The 24039-nt window shown below is 38.2% G+C and overlaps 1 protein-coding gene across 1 annotated transcript in view; it reads left to right on the top strand.

The window, feature by feature from the left end:
• Positions 1-24039, top strand: part of DSE (dermatan sulfate epimerase) — a 141360-nt gene that overhangs the window by 20196 nt on the left and 97125 nt on the right. The window contains exon 2 of the mRNA XM_081530040.1: positions 15699-15830. The gene's annotated coding sequence lies outside the window, so the exon portion shown is untranslated. The remainder of the gene's footprint in view (positions 1-15698; positions 15831-24039) is intronic.

Below are 24039 nucleotides of genomic sequence, written 5' to 3'. Positions count from 1 at the left end.
TAAAGGCAAACAGTTTTCTAACGTGACCTAAAAAATCCCACAGTCATATCCACTCACATGCCAATGGCAAAACTTGTTTTGCAAGAGAAATGAGTCTCTAGCTAAAGTGGTTTTGTGTTCACCTAAAATTCTGGGGAAAGAAGGAAGGACTGAATATTGAGGAACAACTGGCAGTTTTTCTCCCTCTCATGGTTTTAAGAATAATTTGAACCAATTAAAAGTTATCTGTAATTATGAGTTTATAAAATTATGGGAACAAAATGACCCCAAGGCATGGTAAACTAAAAGAGTACTAAACTCTCTCATCTTGAAAGTCTGCTTAAATTAAAAAAAAAAAAATCATTGATTTTGTAGAATTTGAGCTCGTCTGAGTCTTTTAACTATTATGATTAGAATATATCTGGCTATTCTAGGCCAAAAATTTTGAGAATATAAGCCAAGTTAAGTCAGCTTTGTAGACTCTGCCCTTCCGAATTTCCACCTTTTCAGATTCCTGGGTTGAATGGTGCACAGAGTAAGGAAGAAAAAAGAAATGTGTGCCACATTTGCGGGTAGTGGAAAGATGGGTAGAGAAATAAATTCCATAGTATACTGTGAATATTGAAGTTCAGAAAGTAAAATTAACATGGTCTAAAAGAAAATTGCTTTGCACATGTTTCTGTTTTCTGAGATTGCTAGTGTTTTGGCAGTGGTTGGCTGTGGACAAGCATAATGTAGAACATGAGATGGAAATACAGTTGTGGAATTTTAATAATCTGCTGGTCTGCTAATAATTTGCTTTTGTTCAAACCATTTCTTTTTGACAGTTATTCATGAATCTTAGTCCAAAGAAAGAGTGTAAGTTTATCTTAGGAAGATGTGTACAGTAATAAGAAAGTAAAGTGTAGACACATTTTCACATCTTCCAGGAAGACACTTTATTCAGCACTAAACTACTAAATTTATGCTTCTGAAAGTTGCTGTTGTCCTTTGGGGCCCAAAGTCACAATTAGGAAATAAGTGGAAGTAATAGAATCATGCTTGAAGAGTAAGTTTCAAGTAGTTCACTTTCATGCACTGGAGGAGGAAATGGCAACCCACTCTAGTATTCTTGCCTGGAGAATCCCAGGGACGGGGGAACCTAGTGGGCTGCCGTCTATGGGGTTGCACAGAGTCAGACACGACTGATGCGACTTAGCAGCAATAGCAGCAGTACATTTTAAGTGGCTGTTACTATTTTGGGAATAATAGTAACAGCCACTTTAATAATACAGTAGTCATTTCATGTCATATTTGAATATGATTTTCATACAAATGCAAAAGTGAAAGCAAAAACGTTCTTCAAATGTCCAAGTTCCTTTAACTTCTGAATATATAATTTTATCACTCTTTTTAATCAAATTCCACATGAATGAAGAGCTAGGAATTTTTAGAATTTAGAGGATCCAGGTACAACATTTGCAGTTGCTTAATATGCTTCATTACATATATTTATCTTATCTTTTCCCTCCTTTGCAAAGATCTACTTTGCAAAATTGCTTTCCTGACTATTCTGCCTCAGGCTATCAAGTCTAATAAAGAGATTTTTGGCCTTCTACTAACTTGCTTGTGTCAAAGAACTATTGTCCTTCCCCCGTTCCTCTCACCCTTTGAATTTAAGTCCAAAATAAATGAATGGTAACAAGTTTTCTTCGCTGCTTTTTAGTGTCGAGTTCCAGTTCAGAAAAAGTTCTGTTCAAGAATGAATTCCAGCAGTGTTCCTATTGCCAGCAGGCAGCATTAAAGTCTTGGAATATGGAAGTAAGCCAGAGTAAATGCTGCTCTAGTTGAGTGAAGTAGTTTATATATGATAACAAATGATTATGATTCCTAATGCAAACTTCACAGCCATCTTATGATGAGCATTTATAGACAGTAAGTTTAGAGGTGAATTCATCTCAAGTATGATTTTTATTCAGATACTGTGCAAACAGAAAATATGGAGCAAGGTCCTAAGAGATAGAGCATTCTTTGATTATAGAGCAGTAGTTGGATTACTGAGTTGGTCAGGCTGAAAGATTTTGGAGTTGGTGTATGTGCTGGCATAAAGAGAGAGAGAGTAGGCAAACTGTTTGGGGTCAGGTTTCTCCCTTGGAGGTCAAGGCAGTTCTGAGGACCCACCTGGAGAGGGGGTCTTGTTCCTTTCCTTCCCTGGAGATGGCCAGGACTTCCAGAATCCCTGGCCTTACCCATGTGGAGCTAAGCTGTGTTTCAGGAGCAGGGAGGTCCAGTCCTGCTTAGGGTCATGCTCGTTTGCTATGTTTCTGTGTTACCTCTTATATTATTAATAGATGTCTGTGTGACCCAAGAGGGAAAAACTGTATTATTCTGTTTACCTTTGATCTTCTAATCTCTTCTCCACTTCACAACCAGAGAGACCTGATAGGCAGTAGCTGATTATGTCACATCCTTCCAGTAACCCCCCACCACCGCCCCTCCAGGGGCTGATTATCTCCTAGCATAAAGACCTCACCCCAGGCACTCTCTCTTCCTTCTAGCCACAGTTAACGCTTTCACTTCCACGTTTAGGCAAAGTTCCTTCCTGCCTTGGGTTCTTTTTATGCAGTTTGCTTTGCCTGGCCTTCTTTCTACCTCATCCTCCCTGCTTCCTCACCCTTTTTACCCAGCTGCCTCCTCCTTACCCTCTCGTGTCACCTTTTCTGGGAAGACTTCCTTGAGCCTCTACACCAAGCCGGGCCTCTCCCTCTCACACACTCTGACTGCACTCAGCATCCCCATTTGTAGCACTTAACAATTGTAGTTAATTATTTATTTAATGTTTCCCTTGATAGATTGGAAATGCAATGATGACGTCAGATACGTTTGTTAATTGCCATACTTGAAGAACCTAGCACAGCATCTGGCACATTATAGACATTCACTATATATTTCTTGAATAGATGAATATATGATGAGCCAATAAATGACCAACTGGATGGTCTGATTCCTTTTTGCACACTCCCTCCCAACCCCACGGTGGGGTACGGGACAGGACAGTAGAAGAGAGGTGTAGGTGAAAGGTTCTATAGGAATTTTCCGGATTTGGAAATTCTGGATGGGGGATTGTGAAGCTGGTACAAAGCGTTGTTCCTCTGGGACCCTATTAATTCCTGTTTGAGTCTGCAGCAGGGGAGGAGCTGCCCTGATCAGCTTAGGGCTTCCTCAATTCTGCAGGGAAATCCCCAGAGTCTTCCCAGCTCTCATCTGCCTGGAAGATAACTTGACCATCCTTTTGCCTTTCCCTTAAGCTACTGTGAGATGGTTGTCAGGCTACAATCCATCTTAAGCATCTCCTGTGTACAAGTCTCAGCTGTAAGATGGAAAGCTAAGCAGAAGAGAGGCTATTTAGGTTTGTTATTCTTCAGATACTCCTTCTCTACCCTAGATATCCTACCAGAGCTCCGTGTCTTATTTCCAACTGCATGATACTTAGATCCACTTAGCACTCAAAAGTAAAACTGGTTATCCTCCTTCAACCTAGAATTAAACAGAAGGCAAAATCTTTACTTATAATCCTTATCACCATTCATTGAATGGACAAAGCTAGAAGCAAACTTTAATTTCTTTACTTTCCACACAAAATCAGCAGTGAATGCTGTTGAATTTCCCATGTGGGTGCCCTTTTCACCCTCCCGCTGAATCTTTATCACCTCAAGCTGTTTCTGTCTCCCAAGTCACCTTTCTGCCCCTTATTTTCTCATTCATTCATCTCTTTTTCACTGACCTTAGTCATTTTTCAATAATAAGGTATTTTTAACATATCATTTTCTTTAAAAAATCTCAGTGTTTTTTAAAAATGTCATTATCATGAAAAAGAAGACTGAGGAACTTTGCAGATTAAAGGACATGAAAGAGACAAGAAAATGAAATGCAATACATGGTCCCAGATCTGATTCTACAGGGTGAAATTTTTCATAGTGTAAAAGTCATTATTAGGACAGTTGACAAAATTGGGATTATATGGATTAAAATTTCTTGAATTTGAAAATTGTAATTTGGTTATAAAAGAGAATGCCTTTATTCTTGGAAAATACACACTGAACTATTAAGAGGTGAAAGGATGAACTACTCAATTAGTTCAGAAAAAAATGTGAGTATATATAAATGTGTGTGTATATATACCCATGCTTATCTATGTGTCTATATAAGAAATATATATATGTTATATATATAATATATGTATATTATATATATATATATATGGAGAGAGAGAGAAAGAGGATAAGGTATATGTGGCTAAATAGTAATAATTGGTAAATTTGTGTAAAGACTATACAGGAGTTCTTTGTACTATTCTTGCTTTCTCTAAGTTTGATGTTATTTCATCATAAAAACTTATAAAACTTCAATTTTAAATATTAAATTTAGTTGTAGTACTTTAGTCCAAACAACAAACTTTGTTAATAACACACACACAACTTCATCAGCTTCCTGCTACCCATATAAAGAAATTTTAAGCTTCTCAGAGTCATGCTCAGGACTTTCTATAATCTGGTCTCAAATTACTTTTCTGCCTCATTCACTGGTTCCTATCCTAGAGTTACTCCTTATTCTATCCATGATGCAATGATCACCTTTCATTCTTCCCCCTGTGTTTTTTTCCCCTACTATTCTTTCGACAAAGTATGCCTTCACTGTTCCTTCACTGGTGACCTCTTATGCCTGTTCTGAGACCTCAGGGGTCAATTCTTCTGCAATACCCTACTCCATAACCCTAGGCTGAGTTAACACATCCCTCCTATTATGGACTGAATGTTGTGTTCCCTAAAATTCATATGTTGAAGTTCTAACCCCCAATGTAATAGTATTTGAAGATAAGGACTTTGGAGGTAAAAAGGGTAAGATGAGGATGGGGCCCTCATGATGGGATTAGGGCCCTCATGATGGGATTGGGGCCCTTATAAAAAGAGACACCAGAGAACTTGTCTCTTACTCCATCATGTGAGGACCCAGTGAGAAGGTGGACCTCTGCAAGCCTTAATCTTTTGGCATTTGATTTTTGGCTTCTCAGGTTCTAGAATGATGAGAAATACATTTATGTTTGTTAAATCATGCATTCCATTATGGCAACCCAAGCAGACTAATGTGTCTCCTCTGTGTATACATAGCAATTTGCATAGAAGTAAGCTATAGCAGTTAGGACTCTGATGTACAATGAATTGCTGATGGATTTTTCTGTCACACAAGAAAGTGAATCCTAAGGGCAGCAGGTGTGTACCTTGTTTTTCTGTCCCAGAAACAGTGCCTGACCCACTGGAGTCCAGGCTTGCTGAATGAAAGAAGTAGAATCTAAACCTGACCACTTCAGTTATTTATTAACTCTACTGTTTGAGTATGGATTCATTGTGACTTCCCTTGAAATTGTGACAGATTGATTTTAGCATTTTACAGAGAGAGCCACAGTTTCTAATGAAGCAGAGACATTGCAGATAGCCCTACCTTCCTGTTTCTACATCATCAGTGGTGGATTCAGTAGCCTCAAGAGGATTCTTAGTAAAGAATATTTAATTGAAAACTTACTCTGAAAAGAAACTTTCCTTCATACACTTGATATGAACATGAGCTAGATAATAAAGCATGCCTACATTAATTAAGAAAGTTTTAAAAAAGTGAAGTAACATTATTAATAAATTTCTATGAGCAATAAAGAAATTATGAACGTTAGGTAGTGCAAAGTTGAACAAGGGTAGAATATTAATCGCTATTTGTTTCTTTTACTCCAGCTCATTTTTTATTAAAACCTTTTCCCTATATAGTCCCCTTCCCACTCCCTCACTCAGCAGACATTTCAGCAGATACTTTACTCAAAACAAAACGGTGCAGCCTATGCTGCATATTGGAGGACATGTGCACAAGATCATTCCAAAGGGGAAGTACATATTTCCAGTTGAAAGTTAGAGAAAGGTTGTATAAATATGAACTATTTAGTCAAGTTCAAACATAATTAGGAGAAAGTATTAGAAATACTGAAAAAATTGATATATTCCTAAATTCTAAGTTATCCGGTAGTAATTGCTGTCAACACAGAGATCACTTTTGCTTGATTTCTTTGTTTTCATTTCATTCTCTACATGGCCACAAAAATTCAGTGAGATCTGTAGCAATTGTAAAATCTATCCATATGCTCTCTATGTTCTTCGAAAGACCAGCTAGACTAATTCTGAATGTCTTGAATCACATATAACTCCAGCTCTATGTTAGCTGTGTTACCAAGTGTCTCAGTCAGCTTGGGCTGCTATAACAAAATGCTGTAGACTGGGTCATTTTTAATAACAGATATTTATTTATCACAGTTCTTTAGGCTAAGAAGTCTAAGATCAAGGTACCCAGATATTCAGTTCTTGGTAAAGGCCTTCTTCCTGGCCTGTGGTCAGTCACTCTCTCTTGTATTCACACGGCCAATTCTTGATGTGTGTGCGTGGAGGGAGCGAGAGCGAGCTCTCTCACTATTTTGATGCAGGCGCTAACCCACCATGAATATACCACCCTCACGACCTGATCTAAATTTAATCATGTATAAAAGGCCCCTGCTCCTAATACCATCACATTGAGGGCTCGGGCTTCAACATGTGAACTTTAGAGGGAACACAGACATTCAGTCCACAGCAGAATAGATTCATTTTCTTTGTTGGCTGACATACAGCCTGACTGATTCCACACACTATTTGTTTGGCTGACACTGACTGCTGCCAAACTGTACATTGATAGAATTAGAAGCAAGTTGTTACCTGGTAAGCTTTAGACTCAGAAATTCTGGAGTTTTTCTTGTTTTGATCTTGGCTTAAATTTTATAAGGGATTTGTAAATCTTGTAAGTATTTAAAGTAACATAGAACTGGATGTGTCCTTTCTTCTAATATATTTTGAAATGAACTGTTTAAGCAGAAAATATTTGTTTATGAATGAAAGTGAAAACATTAGGAAGGTTGAACATGAAGAATAATTGTCAAAATATTATGATGATAGTCCAGTATAGTGAATACAATGAGGCCTTTTTAATGAGAAAAACCAGAGTCCATGGTCTTGTTTTGTGACTTATTAACTATATTTTTAAAACAACTTACATAAACCCATTCAGTCTCAAGTATTGACATATCTTCTTTTCTTTATTTTTAATTTTTTTCTATTTCTTGAATTTTTTCCCCGTGCTACATAGCTTGTAGGATCTTAGTTCCCTGACCAGGAATTGAACATGGACCCTCAGCAGTGAAACCACAGAGTCCTAACCACTGGACTGCTAGGGAATTCCCTCAAGTATATCTTCTATAAAATTGTGATAATAGCACCTATCTTTCTGTGGGACTGTTTTGAAAATGAAAAAAACATGTAAATTATGAGCTCCAGTTCTTTGAGCATAGTAGATACTCAATAAATAGTAGCTTTTATAATTAATAATTTTTAAGTCAAGAGAAGAAAATAAACTGATAGGTAATTAGCATCTCTGATTATTGCTTTTATTCAAATTTTAAATTTTTTAGAACACCCTTTAGTAAATTGAACATATTAATATTATCTTATGTTTTCTGAAATTTTATGTCTATGTAAGTAAATTTGAATATCTATTATAGTACATAGTAAGCACTCATAAATACTCTTTTTATTCTGTTCTCCCTCCAACCTTCACACACAAATTCTCTTTTAAGGAAACTTCTAAGATGGTCTAGAAAATAACATATACTTAGTCATGATGTCATTTGAGTATGCGCATATGCACGCGCGTGCACACACACACACACACACACACACATATCACTCCAAAATGAAGGTCAATTACCTATTGATTTTCTGTGAATCCTACTGTTGCCACTTTGTGGCTTCAGATATTCATAAATGAACACATTCATCTTTACTTATCTTAACTCCAGTATGAAAACAGCTTGATAGTCATGTGTATAAACAACATTCTAAATTTTGCCAACTGTTAGAGTCTATTGAATATTTATCATGGCTAGGTTTTCTGGTAGGTACTTAACACATATAGTTTCATTCATTCCCCACAAGTTCTTATAGGTAAGTACTGTTTTACAGAAGAGGAAGCCAAAGCTCAAAGCCTAGATCCTGTAACTTGTAGGTGGCTTCGGGACACTACATTCTCCAGTTGTTCCCTTATTTTATAGGCAGCTATTTCTGATCTTTGCTTGTCCTTTTCTTCCTAGCTTCTAATTATGGGAGAGGTCCAGATTTAGCCTTTGGCCTCTCTCTTCCTCTGTATATACTCCCTCCCTAGGTTGCTTCATCTACCAAATGGCTCCAAATATGTAGATGAGTCATCTGTAGACTGAAGAATTTTTTTTTTTAAGTCACTGTCAAGGCCCTCTTATATCTAATCATTCCCTAAAATCCTCGTCTGGATGCCTAATAGGTTTCTTACTCATAACTGTGTTCTTGTGTGTGTGTGCATGCTAAGTTGTTTCAGTTGTATCTGACTCTGATGCTTTATAAGGCCCACTTGACTTCACATTCCAGGATGTCTGGCTATAGGTGAGTGAGCACACCATTGTGATTATCTGGGTCATGAACATCTCTTTTGTACAGTTCTTCTGTGTATTCTTGCCACCTCTTTTTAATATCTTCTGCTTCTGTTAGGTCCATACCATTTCTGTCCTTTATCAAGCCCATCTTTACATGAAATGTTCCCTTGGTATCTCTAATTTTCTCGAAGAGATCTCTAGTCTTTCCCGTTCTGTTGTTTTCCTCCATTTCTTTGCACTGATCACTGAAGAAGGCTTTCTTACTCTCCTTGCTATTCTTTGGAACTCTGCATTCAAATGGGTATATCTGTCCTAATCTCCTTTGCTTTTTGCTTCTCTTCTTTTCACAGCTATTTGTAAGGCCCCCTCAGACAGCCATTTTGCTTTTTTTCATTTCTTTTTCTTGGGGATGATCTTGATCCCTGTCTCTTGTACAATGTCATGAACCTCTGTCCATAGTTCATCAGGCACTCTATCAGATCTGGTCCCTTAAATCTATTTGTCACTACCACTGTGTAATGGCTAGTGATTTGTTTTAGGTCATACCTGAATGGTCTAGTGCTTTTCCCTACTTTCTTCAATTTCAGTCTGAATTTGGCAATAAGGAGTTCATGATCTGAGCCACAGTCAGCTCCTGGTCTTGTTTTTGCTGACTGTATAGAGCTTCTCCATCTTTGACTTCAAAGAATATAATCAATCTGATTTTGGTGTTGACCATCTGGTATTGTCCATGTGTAGAATCTTCTCTTGTGTTGTTGGAAGGTGTTTGCTATGACCAGTGCTTTCTCTTGACAAAACCCTATTAGCCTTTGCCCTGCTTCATTCTGTACTCCAAGGGCAAGTTTGCCTGTTACTCTTGGTGTTTCTTGACTTCCTCCTTTTGCTTTCCAGTACCTTGTAATGAAAAGGACATCTGTTTTGGGTGTTAGTTCTAGAAGGTCGTGTAGGTCTTCATAGAACCATTCAACTTCAACTTCTTCAGCATTACAGGACAGGGCATAGACTTGGATTACCGTGATATTGAATGGCTTGCCTTCGAAACCAACAGAGATCATTCTGTCGTTTTTGAGATTGCATCCAAGTACTGCATTTCAGACTCTTTTGTTGACTATGAGGACTACTCCATTTTTTCTAAGGGATTCTTGCCCACAGTAGTAGATATAACTGTCATCTGAGTTAAATTCACCCATTCCAGTCCATTTTATTTATACTATCTCTAAAATAAAATGAAACAAGTAAGTAGCAGACCTGTGCTCTGACTGTCTGCCTTCTTCCTCTGAACATTTACTCATGCTACTGCTTCTCTCGAGGATGCTTTTCAAACCTTTTCACTGTCTCAGATAGCACTTCCCAGAGAACATATCCCCACATGCTATTTAAAACATCTTTTACAGCCTCCTCACTCATTAATCTCTTTCTTTGCTTTACTTTTCTGCATGGTAATTATCACTATCCAAGATCATATTATTTACTCATACATTTATATTGTTTTTAGTTTCTTTCTCTCTCCTACAAGAATATAATCACTATAATGACAGGGACCTTAACAGTCTAATTTGCTGCTGCATTGTCAGGGCCTAGAACAGTGGCTGGAGTAAGGTGGAAATAGGAAATGAGAGGGGACTTTTCTGGTGGTTTAGTGGTTAAGACTCCACGCTACCATTGCAGGGGCATGAATTTGATCCCTGGTTGGGAAACGAAATTCCACATGCCCCATGGTGCAGCCAGAAAAAATTTTTTTCAGAAACAAATATAGAACTGAGTTCCTAAATCAGGTTCTGTTTCATTCTAGAGTATATCAACTACCACAATGTGTTATCCTCCCTTCTTAATATCTTCTATGTTAGGACCTTAGTGTTTTCAGATTGAAAGAGACCTTGGAGATCATCTAGTCCAAGCCTTCGTTTTGTGGAATGGATGAAAGTGATGTGTGGCGGTGTAGGGAATGTGGGGTTCAGGGTTGATTTGTTCAGTCGCTCAGTCATGTGCTACTCTTTGCAACCCCCATGAACTGCAGCATGCCAGGTTTCCCTGTCCTTCACTATCTCCCCAAGTTTGCTTAAACTCATGTCCATTGAGTCAGCAATGCCATCCAACCATCTCATCCTCTGTCATCCCCTTCTCTTGCTCTCAATCTTTCCCAGCACTGAGGTCTTTTCCAATGAGTCGGTTCTTTGCATCAGGTGGCCAAAGTATTGGAGCTTCAGCTTTAGCAATAGTCCTGCCAATGAATGTTCAAGATTGACTGGTTTGATCTCCTTGCTGTCCAAGGGACTTCCCAGAGTCTTCTCTAGCACCACAGTTTGAAAGCATCAATTCTTTGGCGCTCAATCTTCTTTATGGTCCACCTCTCACAATGAGAGGACAACTTTTTGTTTTGTTTTTTTTTTTGCTTTTATCAGCTTTGGAGAGTGTAATGTATTCCTTTTTTGTTTTAACTACATAAGTACAGTTTGAAAAATATCAGTAAGATGGTAACCAGTTCAGTAATTCAGGCACAAAACCATGAGTCAGGTTTGGAAGAACATAAGTCACCGTGTGCACAGTCACTGGTCAGGGCAGCCTTCCTGAAGGAGAACATTGCTGATCCTGAAAGGACAGGAGGGATGTGATGATGAAGAGGAAGGAGCATTTCAGGAATGCAGTGAAGGAATGAGGAGTGGTTGGTGGGGGGGATCCAGGTATAGGAGGGAGAATCTGAGAAGAGAAACCTGTAAGGACTTAACAGGAAATCAATTAACACTTGTAATATGGTTTACTCTGGAAATAGAAACTGGAATGTCAATCTATAAATCTTTAGAGCCAATAATGGAGAAACTTACTCTCACATTTTTCTGGTTTATATACTTCAAACTTTTTCTCCTTTTTTGTAGACAGATAACGTAAGCCAAGCACTAGTTATAGATTATTATGGATTGAATTGTGTTTAAAAAAAAAATGTTGATGTCCTAACCCCTAGTACCTCCAAATGTGACTTTATTGGAAGATGAAATGTTGCAGATGTAATTGGTTAAGATGTGGTCATACTGGTGTAGGGTAGGGCCCTAGGCCAGTATGACTCGTGTTCTTATAAAGAAATGGCCATGTGAAGACAGAGGCAGAGACTGCAATTATCTGCCAAGGAACATCTGGGGCTACCAGAAGCTGGAAGAGGCAAGAACAGATCCCCCCTGGAGGCTTAGAGGGAGCATAGCCCTGCCAATACTGTGATTTCGAATTGCTAGCCTCCAGTATTGTGACAATACATCTTTTCTGTACTAAGCCACCTAGTTTATGGCACTTTATGTATGGCAGCCCTGGAAAAATAATATACAATTTGCACTTTTACAACCAATTTTTAAATGAAGCCAAACCATAGTAAACCATAGCATTGCTTTCTAAATGGGTTTATGCAGCACTTGGTAAATTTGACTAGAACTCTCTGTCTTTTTGTTAGTTAGTAATAATGATTGCTTACAAAACACCTATAAATATGTGAGCATCTTTAAATGCTTTTTGCATGTAAATCCTTTATAAGTTAATTGCAAGCAGAGTTGGAGTAATTTTAGCCACTAAATCACCAGCAGATTCAGACATAGACTTTCAATAAACATTTTTCAGTTTAAAAGCTAAACCTTCAGTAGGCTTTCTTTGCCTTTTTCTTACTTGAAGCATTCATTTCTGTGTATAGCTGATCAAATGATTAAATTATTGTTTTCTTATAAAGCATAAAAACTTTTTAGTTTTAAGCTCATGAACAGTCTTGTCATCTAGTCATTTATTATGCCTATTCTTTTAACTATTATTACAGATTTAGGACTCACTATCCTAATAATTTTGCTAACTCATATCCTGAATCAGAAAATTCATAGAGAAATTAATTATACACAAACGTAAACCCTCCTAGGCTCAGAGTAGTTTTCTCACTGTTTACATCAAGTTTCACTTTACTTATCTTTGTATTCAAGACTGTCAGCCACTGCCTTGATGAATGCCTTTTTTTTTCTTTTTTTTAGTCAGTGTAATCTCTTATACTAAAGCACGATTTACTATTTTGTCTTTTTTCCAGTTCATGTGCTTTCACAATAAGGATAAAAGAAAATTTTGTTGTGTTATCATAAGTCATGACTATAATAGAACAAATTAGGTTTTTCAAATTAGATTATAGTATGTATTGCAACATGTTTAAATTGATTGGCCCTCCTTACATTCTGTTGTTTAGTTGCTAAGTCACACATCTGACTCTCTTGAGACCTAGTGGACTATAACCTGCCAGGCTCCTCTGTCCACAGGGTTTCCCAAGCAAGAATACTGGAGTGGGTTGCCATTTCTTTCTCCAGGAGATCTTCCCAATCCAGGAATCAATCTTGAGTCTTCTGCATTGACAGGCAGATTCTTTACCACTGAGCCACCAGGGAAGCCCTTCAGCTTTTTTTGTGTGTTTTTTTTTTTAAGACTTGAGGGTCATGGGAACAAGTTTGAGTTTAGTTATATCATGTGGATTTTAACCTTTATAATTATCTTGTAATGCAAACAAATATTAGTCATTCAAATAAAGGATTAGAAGAAATGTTTGGACATCTCATAGGAGTTTGGCTCAGATAAGTCATTCCAGTACATTTTCTCAAGGAAATGTCTTCAATTATTGCTTTCCTGACTTGTGGACTCCTGTAAGCTTTCTATGTTCCATCTGACTCTAAAACTGCTTTAAAATAACACTCTGGCTTAAATATATTGGAGAAATTATGAGATTTGCTTTATTCACAAGGTAGTGCTATTTTATTTGAGAGAGGTTTTAATAATTATTATAATTTTATATTAAATGCTATCAAAATACAGTTTGCAGTTTACTTTTACATTTTTCATACTGTTCATGGGGTTCTCAAGGCAAGAATACTGAAGTGGTTTGCCATTCCCTTCTCCAGTGGACCACATTTTGTCAGAATTCTCCACCATGGCCCGTCTGTCTTGGGTGGCCCTACATGGCATGGCTCCTAGTTTCATTGAGTTAGACAAGGCTGTGATCCATGTGATCAGATTGGTTAGTTTTCTGTGATTGTGGTTTTCAGTCTGTCTGCCCTCTGATGGAGAAGGATAAGAGGCTTATGGAAGCTTCCTGATGGGAGAGACTGACTGAGGGGGAAACTGGGTCTTGTTCTGATGGGCGGGGCCATGCTCAGTAAATCTTTAATCCAATTTTCTGTTGATGGGTTGGGCTGTGTTCCTTCCCTGTTATTTACCTGGGGCCAAACTATGGTGGAGGTAATTCCAGTAGTCATGTATGGATGTGAAAGTTGGGCTATAAAGAAAGCTGAGCGCGGAAGAATTGATGCTTTTGAACTGTGGTGTTAGAGAAGACTCTTGAGACTGCAAGGAGATCCAGCCAGTCCGTCCTAAGGGAGATCAGTCCTGAGTGTTCATTGGAAGGACTGATGTTGAAGCTAAAACTCCAAAACTTTGGCCACTTGATGCAAAGGGCTGACTCATTTAAAAAGACCCTAATGCTGGGAAAGATTGAGGGCAGGAGGAGAAGGGGACGACAGAGGATGAGATGGTTGGATGGCATCACCAACTCAATGGACATGAGTTTGATTAAACTCCGGGAGTTGGTGATGGACAGGGAGGCCTGGTGTGCTGCAGTCCATGGGGCTACAAAGAGTTGAACATGACTGAGTGACTGAACTGAACAGAACTGACTTTACATTTTTATCCTTAGTCATTTTTTACCTATTCATAATGTAAATGTAGAACAATAGATAGCCCCTCATAAATGACTGTTATAAAGGTACTTAGAATTGGCTGGAGTTACAGACAAGGTGAGTTCCTTTAGCTCCTTATCTTATCTATGTCCTCAGGGATGTCAAATAAAAGTTTCATTTAGCAGTGTTTGCTTCTGATATATGGCACTAGCAAGTTCTTCATTCAGGTATAGGAGTCTGTGTCAAGAGACAGGCTCTGGTTGCATTGTTTTAGCGTATGTCTTCCAGCCCCAGACTGAAATTCTTCTAGGAGTGAGTTGAGAGAGGTGAGCTGGGGGTAGCCTGGAGCCTGATTTGCCTCCTCTCTTAGTTACTTAGGGGGCTTCCCTTGTGGCTCAGATGATAAAGAATCTGCCTATGATGCAGGAGACTGGGGTTCGATCCCTGGTTTGGGAAGATTTCCTGGAGAAGGGAATGGCTACCTGAGTTATGTAGGCAGACTCCTCCCCCTCTCTGGATATCAGTTTCGTCATTGGCAAAATAAGGAAATGGCAGGTAGCATTTGTTGAACGTTTTATACCAGGCACTGTTCCTGCTGCTGCTGCTGCTAAGTCGCTTCAGTCGTGTCCGACTGTGTGCGACCCCATAAATGGCAGCCCACCAGGCTCCTCTGTCCCTGGGATTCTCCAGGCAAGAATACTGAAGTGGGTTGCCATTTCCTTCTCCAATGCATGCATGCATACTAAGTTGCTTCATTCATGTCTGACTCTGTGCGACCGCATGGACAGCAGCCCACCAGGCTCCTCTGTCCACGGAATTCTCTAGGCAAGAATAGTGGAGTGGGTTGCCATTTCCTTCTCCGACACTATCCCTAGCACCTTACATAAAAAATCTGTTTAATCTTCACATACTCTCTCAATCCCCTTCCCTTGCCAAAATGTCCTTGCTCTAGAATGTAAATGTCACAGGATAGGGATTTCCACCTGTTTTGTTCACTTGTATACCTCTAGAACTGGGTTTCCCAGGTGGCACTAGTGATAAGGAACCCACCCGTTAATGCAAGAGACAGAGGGGTGTGGGGTCCCTGGGTTGAGAAGATGCTTGGAGGAGGAAATAGCAACGCACTCCACTATTCTTGCCTGGGGAATCCCATGAACAGAGGAGTCTGGTGGGCTACAGTCCACAGGATCACAAAGAGTCAGACACGACTGAAGCAACTTAGCACGCACTCCACCCTCACATTTCAGTTTAATCATGACTTCTTCTGAGTACTGTCTGACTCTCCATCAAATTTCTTGCCCCTTTCATTATTTTTCATAAAACCTAATGCACTGTGTTGCAACTGGGGAAGAGAGATGGGCTCCTGCAAGTTAAGATGTTTATACAGCTTCTGTTTTGTCACAGTGTGACACATGTTCTGATGCATGTTATATAATTTTCCTCTGCCTTGCAGGAAAGACCACTACTCTCTGTTTTGTAATTCTGACTCCTCAAATGCCTGACCCATTTATAACTTGTTGTCTGACTTTCAGCGTGCATTCAGGTATTTCCCTGGCTCATCACTGCAGTAACTGCAAGAGAATCCTCATCCTGAAGGAGCTCAGAAGAGATGAAAGCAGAAGCCTGAGGAACAAGCGCTGACAGAGAATAAAGGAAAATCTGAGGTAAGGGTCCCCTTCAACTCTCTCTGTGAAAGAAAATCCTTTCTGTTTGAAATACCTTAGGAGCTGCTCGGGCCAAAGGTGGTGAAATCTTTTGGAAGTTACTGTGATCTTCATACCTCTTTTGATCTTGTTGATAATATTTAAATGATGCCAGCATAGCACTGTTTGACCCTCTGCAAACTCACTGCCATGTACTTTCATGTAAGTGCTCTGGCAGCGTAGGTGTTTTTCTGGCTGATGCTGACGTGGCCAAATCATGACTCATTATAGTCGCAATCTCTCTCTCTCTTGCTTGGCCAAAGAAACTGTTACATTCTCCCTTCATTTGTCAAATGCAGAGCTATTGGGTGTTCCAGGACATGAATTAAGATGAAGACTTCATGGAAGGAAAAGTTCAGTTCAGTTCAGTCGCTCAGTCGTGTCTGAAGTAAATATATCTAAATCTAAATGGGGAAAATAGTGTGTAAGAGCAAAATGCAGCAGAAAAATTACTAGAGAGGTGAAAAAATAAATATATTTTCCTAAATCCTCTCCAGTGGAAAAAGGGAAACCCCAAATAGAAATATAATCCTAAATAGACTGTTCAAAATGATTACATCAGGCAGTTAGATGTGATGATTCACATTTACTAAACTGTAGCCTTGGGATTCATGCTTGGTGTTATTTATATGATCTTCAACTATGTAGGCCTTCTATGTAGGCCTTACAACTCCAGGGAAAATAAATTGACAGGTTCTAAAGGGGATTACAGTGCAGATAGTAAGAAGAGGACAGAACAGGGAAGAGTCAGGAAAAGGTGTCCTCAGCTGGTATAGTGCCATCCTTCTCCAGAACAGACCCTGTTCTCCTCAGTTACCTGGTTACCCAGCCCATCACAAAGGGTAATATGTTGGCTGTAAGCTACTAAAAGGGGTGAGTCAAAGACGTAGGAGATTATCTCCTAGTAGAAAATTAAAATACATATTTCATGGGTTTCTCCTTTTCTTCCATCACAAGCTGAATGAAACAAGTAAGAAAGAGGAGGGTTAAGTTAAGGGACAGGGTTAGAATAAAATTTAAGCTTCCAAATGTGATCTGGAGAGCTTATAACTGGCCCTGAATAATCTAGTATGATGTTGGGGTTCCAGAAAATTGAGCAATTGAGGATGTAGCAATTGCTACAGGATTTTAGGATGATAGAAATTTTATATGCATCATCAGAATCTTGGACAAATGATTTTCTGGAAGAAACATAACTGGTGTCCAAGGGATAGAAATCATTGGATTACAGGGTATTTAGAGTTTAGAACTTTGAAGCATTCTCAGAATTCTTGACTCTAGAATGCTCTTAGTAAGTAGTTCTGTTATCGAAGGGCCCATTATTGGTGTATGCTTCCAATCTCACTGGCCGTTTTATATATTTTTTAGAAAATGCCTTATTGGGTATTTTATCTGCCTAATTTTGAGGGTAGTTGAAACCATTATGTGTGTTACTAAGAAATTATGTTCATACACAGGAAGCTTAAAGACATCACTGCTGAAGTCCGACTCTTGATTGGCTTTTTCACTACACTTTACAAGTTCATGTCTGTTCCTCCTCTGCAGAGGCCAGAACAGTACATTAAAGCCAGAAGTACAGCTTGTCATCCGAGTTCAGATTCTTTCCTGCTTCCCTGTGGAGGGGTCAAGAATACAAACATCCTCAATTGCTACAGCAGAAGGGAACATTAGTCCATTAGCAGAACCAAACAGGAAGCACCAACGGGCATTTCTGCTATTTATTTTCTGACTATTAAGAAATATGTAGTTTAGTTCTTTAAACAAAATTTGTCAACAAAGCATAGAACATGTAAAAGGTGTAGTCGTTTTGGTTAAACTCTGACTGGAAAATGATTTAATGCTGTTTTTCCAGTCATTTTACTTGCTACAACTTATGCAATACTACATTCTTCAGATGTTGGAATTTTACCGTATCTTATTTTTTTCTTTTTTTAAACTGTGAATCAGCAACTTACCGTTTGCTGTAGCCTATTGAGAGTCACATTATAATTCTCAAGTCTTTAATTAAATTTCCCAGGCATTTCCTCTTTAGATCAAAAAAAATGTGCATATATTGAGCAGAATGATTTTCCCTCCCTTCAGTTTGTAATAGGGTGCTAAAAAGGACAGATAAGGCAGGAAATACCTCAAATAGTACTTCAGAGGTTTGTTTGCCTTGCCAAAATTTTTAATCTTACTTTATCAGTTGGTTATCCACCCCTATTACATCAGAGTAATTCTGCTTCTCTACTGTCAGTGACAGCAGATAAGAAATTGAGGCAGTGTAATGATTTCAACAAGTTTAATGAAGGAGCAAAAGGAAGTATAATTTGTATATTTATTAATATTTCTAGAAATAACACATCATTTTATTATTCTCGTAATTACTTGGAATCACTTAATTCTAAAAGATATGTGGCCTGCTGGGGTTAAAATGAAATAAATGTTCCTTGTCATTTCCCTCATTATTTTTTAATCATTCAGCCTGTGATGTACCAGGGACGCTGCTGCTGCTGCTGCTAAGTTGCTTTAGTCGTGTCCGACTCTGTGCGACCCCATAGACGGCAGCCCACCAGGCTCCTTCGTCCCTGGGATTCTCCAGGCAAGAATACTGGAGTGGGTTGCCATTTCCTTCTCCAATGCATGAAAGTGAAAAGTGAAAGTGAAGTCACTCAGTCGTGTCTGACTCTTCGAGACCCCATGGGCTGTAGCCTACCAGGCTCCTCCGTCCATGGGGTTTCCCAGGCAAGAGTACTGGAGTGGGGTGCCATTGCCTTCTCCGGTACCAGGGATGGGATGGTGCAAATGGCCCACCCCTGATATAGGCAATAAGGGACTGCTTTGTGTGTAGAAAATTTTAAAAAGATAAAACAAAATGACAACAAAAAGCCAGTCTACCTTTTATTATCACTGTGTTATGTGCTAAGTGACTTCAGTTGTGTCCAACTCTTTGCAACCCAGTGGACTGTGGTCCACCAGGCCATTCTGTCCAGGGGATTCTCCAGGCAAGAATACTGGAGTGGGTTGCCATGCCCTCCTCCAGGATATCTTCCCAACCCAGGGACCGAACCAGAATCTGTTAAGTCTGCCACATTATCAGGCAGCTTCTTTACCACTAGTGCCACCTGAAGCCCTTTATTATCACTATGCACTGACAATTCTAAGCAATGCCAAAGGTACTACCCCCTCTAAAACAAATTTTTTTTGTAGGTCTAAGTTCTAAACAACATTTGCCATTACTGAAATTTAATAGTATAATTATAAGCTGAAAATTATCTTTTTTTGTGGTTACTTGCTCTTTAACAAACACGGTAGTCTACATGAAAATAAAACTAACTCCTCTGGACATGTACTCAGCTACATATGTTTATTTTAAGAATAAGCAGCCAAGTTCTGTTTTTTTCAATTTCATAATTACTGTGCTATAATTGTTTATTTTGAATCTGTGTTTAAACACAGGATTACATAGTACCAAAGAGGTTAGAGATATGAACTGAGCCTGAAGCACATTCAAATAATTTGTTACCACTATATGCTTTGAAGAGTTTTACTGAGTATAACATACATTTATGATGAATTCTCTGGTGAAGGTATTTTAGTGGAAATTTTTTAACTGAAGAAATGTTTTAAAGCACTAGAGCTGATCCCAAAGAGCAAAGATATGGGCAGTATTGCAATTTCTGGAATTTACTATGAAATGGGATTTTTATGAATCTGTGATAAACTTATCTTTAAAGCTTTCCTAGCTACTCATGTATCTATTATGAGCAAGAAGCATTTGAAATTAAAATAGATACATGTCCTTCATTCAACTATGAGTGAGGCCATACCAATTTTATTGACCATGAATATGTAAAGATCAGTTTGACAAAGTCATTGACAAATTTGCAGAAGTGAAGGCTCAAAGTCAGAAACCGCAGTGGGATTATTCATTGCCATGGGGACCAATATGTAAGTATTTTTCTCCATTTTCAAAAAATACATCAATGTACTTATATGTACTTATATGCAGAGTACATCATGAGAAACCCTGGGCTGGAAGAAACACAAGCTGGAATCAAGATTGCCGGAAGAAATATCAATAACCTCAGATTTGCAGATGACACCACCCTTATGGCAGAAAGTGAAGAACTAAAGAGCCTCTTGATGAAAGTGAAAGAGGCGAGTGAAAAAGTTGGCTTAAAGCTCACCGTTCAGAAAACTAAGATCATGGCATCTGGTCCCATCACTTCATGGGAAATAGATGGGGAAACAGTGGAAACAGTGTCAGACTTTATTTTTGGGGGCTCCAAAATCACTGCTGATAGTGATTGCAGCCATGAAATTAAAAGACGCTTACTCCTTGGAAGGAAGGTTATGGCCAACCTAGATAGCATATTTAAAAGCAGAGGCATTACTTTGCCAACAAAAGTCCATCTAGTCAAGGCTATGGTTTTTCCAGTGGTCATGTGTGGATGTGAGAGTTGGACGGTGAAGAAAGCTAAGTGCCGAAGAATTGATGCTTTTGAACTGTGGTGTTGGAGAAGACTCTTGAGAGTCCCTTGGACTGCAAGGAGATCCAATCAGTCCATCCTAAAGGAGATCAGTCCTGGGTGTTCATTGGAAGGACTGACGTTGAAGCTGAAACTTCAATACTTTGGCCACCTCATGCGAAGAGTTGACTCATTGGAAAAGACCCTGATGCTGGGAAGGATTGGGGGCAGGAGGAGAAGGGGATGACAGAGGACGAGATGGTTGGATGGCATCACTGACTCGATGGACATGGGTTTGGGTGAACTCTGGGAGTTGGTGATGGACAGGGAGGCCTGGCGTGCTGCAGTTCATGGGGTCACAAAGAGTTGGACACGACTGAGCAACTGAACTGAACTGAACTGAACTTAAAAATACTAAAATTTTACTGTTTTGCATTTATTAATTTTTTACTAGCACTATTATTTATGAGTTTCTTTTCTGGACATGATAACTATTGTTTGTTTTATTTCATAATTACTGAAAATATTTTTGTTATATTAGGGGAGAGGTGTTAAAAATTGTTCCTTCCAGGTGTCAAATACATTAATTAGGTGTGCTACTACATTCATCTTTTCATTTTAACTCAAAAGAATATAACATGTTCCTCGTCTTTTTAGTACCACAACTTTGTTTTTAAAAATTATGTCAAAAAAGAAGTTCATTTTAATAAGGCAAACTTTTAATAAGAAATGGAACTACCCTTAAATGTACCTCTCATGCACCATAAATTTTGGTAATAATTACATTTCTAACAAATATATGCTCCATATCTTAACTATTTTATATAAACTTCAGTTTAGTTGCTCAGTCGTGTCTGACTCTTTGTGACCCCATGGACTGCAGCACGCCAGGCTTCCCTATCCATTACCAACTCCCGGAACCTATACAAACTCATGTCCATCAAGTCAGCGATGTCACCCAACCATCTAATCCTCTGTCGTCCCCTTCTCCTCCTGCCTTCAATCTTTCCCAGCGTCAGGTCTTTTCCAGTGAGTCAGTTCTTCACATCAGGTAGCCAAAGTATTGGAGTTTCAGCTTCAGCATCAGTCCTTTCAATGAATATTCAGGGTTGATTTCCTTTAGGATTGACTGGTTGGATCTCCTTGCAGTCCTCTCCAACACCACAGTTCAAAAGCCTTAGTAGAATGAAAAAAGATACAAAAAAGTATAGCCTGTTGAAATTTGACATGAAGAAATAGAAATTATGCATATTTCATAACAACTGAAAAAAGCTGAATCCTTAATTTAAAACTCTCCAGTATGGATCCAGAATTTCACTATTTAATTCTAACAAATGTTTAATGAGTAAACATCTTTATGCTTTTCAAGAAAACAGAAAAAAAAATTAGGAAACACTCTCCAATTTAATTCATGAGGCTGGCATAACCCTGAAAACATGAACAGGAAATTATGAAGAAAAAATTGATTTATTTCAAAGGTGCATCTCTTCTGGACTCTGATTTGTGCCACTGATCTTTGTCTATTCTCACCCCAATACTACACTATCTCAATTGTTGCCCTCCTCCAGAGGATCTTCCCAACCCAGGGATTGAACCCAGGTCTTCCGCATTGCTGGCAAATTCTTTACCCACTGAGCCACCAGGGAAGCCCTCTTAATTGTTACAGACAGACAATAAGTATTGTCGACAATAAGTATTAATATCTAGTAGAACAAATCCTCCTCCTTTTACCCTCCTATTCAAAGAATGTCATGAACATATACATCAAAATTCTTCATTTCAGCTAACCAAATAACATGTATAAACAATAATATGTCACAAATAAGATGTGTTTGTTGTGTAATTATGTAGTGTTAGTTTAACATTAGAAAACTAATCAGTAGAATTTACCACATTAAAAGATTTAAAAAATCATATGATCATCTTAATAGAAAAGCAGCTGATTAAAACCATCTTTTGGCAAACTAAGAATAGAAGCAAATTCCTTTAATAGAGGAAATCTACAAAACACCAATAGGCAGACACGATAGACATACTGAAAGCTTTTCTTCTGAGTTTAGGAATAAGACAAGTATGAGAACTATCACCACTTCTGGTCAGCCTTATACGATAGTCCTAATCAGTGTAGAAGGAAAAAAAAAACAATTCAAATAAACAAAACTGCTATTATTTGTTATGATTGTGTACATAGAAAATCCCAAAGATTCTACCAATAGATATAGAATTAAATGAGTTTAACAAGATTATCGTTGTGAAACTCATTTAATTCTAATATCTACCTGTAGATTTTTAAAATTGCAGGACTATGACAAGTAGCAATAGAAAATAGAACTGAAAAATTTATAATAGTATCAAAAAATATTTAAAATCTAGGAATGGATATTGAAAAGTTGTGGGGCAAAAGCATAAAACATTCCTGAGAGGCATAAAAAACAAATTAATGCAGGCTTATGTCACATTCACATATTGAAAGACCCAGCATTTTATATTTTAATTTTTCTGAAACTGAGCTTTAGTTTCAATGAAATTCCAATAAAAATCCAAGTAGGTTTATATGTGCACTTAAGTGTGTGTATGTGTATATGAGAGGGAGAGAGAGAAAGGAACTTAAAATTTTTCTAAATATATATATATATGAAAATTGAAAGGAGCATGTACAGGTAAGATACTCTTCAAATAGGAGGATAGAAGGAGGAGGATTTGTTCTACTAGGTATTAATACTTATTGTATGTCTATAGTAATTAAGATAGTTTAGTATCAGGGTGAGAATAGACAAAAAGATCAGTGGCACAAATCAGAATACAAAAAGAGATGAATCTTTGTAATAAATCACTTGTCTCTATATTCAACTGGACGTAAAAGTACCAATAAAAGGAAAAGACTGATAACTGAACCATGCTAAAATTAAGAACCTCCGTTTATCAAAAGACACTTTTAATTACCTGTAGTCAAGTTTCAGGGTAGAGGAATATATTACATATGTGAGTCTTAGATCCAGCATTCATATAAAGAACATGTGCAAATCAATATTTAAGACAACCCAATGAAAAGCAAGAGACCAGAATAGGCATTTCACAAAAATATGATACCACAATTGCCAACAACTGTAAGAAAAGGTCTTTAATTTCTTTAGTAGTCAGGCAAATGCATATTGCTGCTAAGTCGCTTCAGTCTTGTCCGACTCTGTGCCACCCCATAGACAGAAGCCCACAGGCTCCACTGTCCCTGGGATTCTCCAGGCAAGAATACTGGAGTGGGTTGCCATTTCCTTCTCCAATGCATGAAAGTGAAAAGTGAAAGTGAAGTCGCTCAGTTGTGTCCGACTCTTTAAGTATGGGTAAGGTTGTGGAGCAACAAGAATCCTTATTCACTGTTAAAATTTTAAAAAGTGATAAATTATCCATAAAAAGAGAATGGAATTAGCATGTATTTATATTATTCATACATTCAGGTGGCAAGCACTGACTTTTGTTGTGTCTCAACTGCCTTTCAGGATACATCCAGTATCTAGTTTGCAAATAGGAAAAATGAGGCTCAAAAAAGCCAAAGATCTTTAGTATAAGTTTACTAAGTGGAAGAGCCAGCATCTAAACCAAGCCTTTCCAACTCTCAACTCCATATTCTTTTCACTAAGACAATGCAGTTTAGAACATAATTATGATCTGTGAAAGAAGTTCAGCTCTTTGCTATGTTGATCCCTATCCTAGTTGCTTTCTTT

Source organism: Giraffa tippelskirchi, chromosome 9, assembly GCF_054371585.1.
Source record: "Giraffa tippelskirchi isolate mGirTip1 chromosome 9, T2T-mGirTip1v1.2.pri, whole genome shotgun sequence".
Classification (NCBI taxonomy): domain Eukaryota; kingdom Metazoa; phylum Chordata; class Mammalia; order Artiodactyla; family Giraffidae; genus Giraffa; species Giraffa tippelskirchi.
The sequence above is the reverse complement of the archived record's forward strand: the minus strand, read 5'-3'. Positions and strand labels throughout refer to the sequence as shown.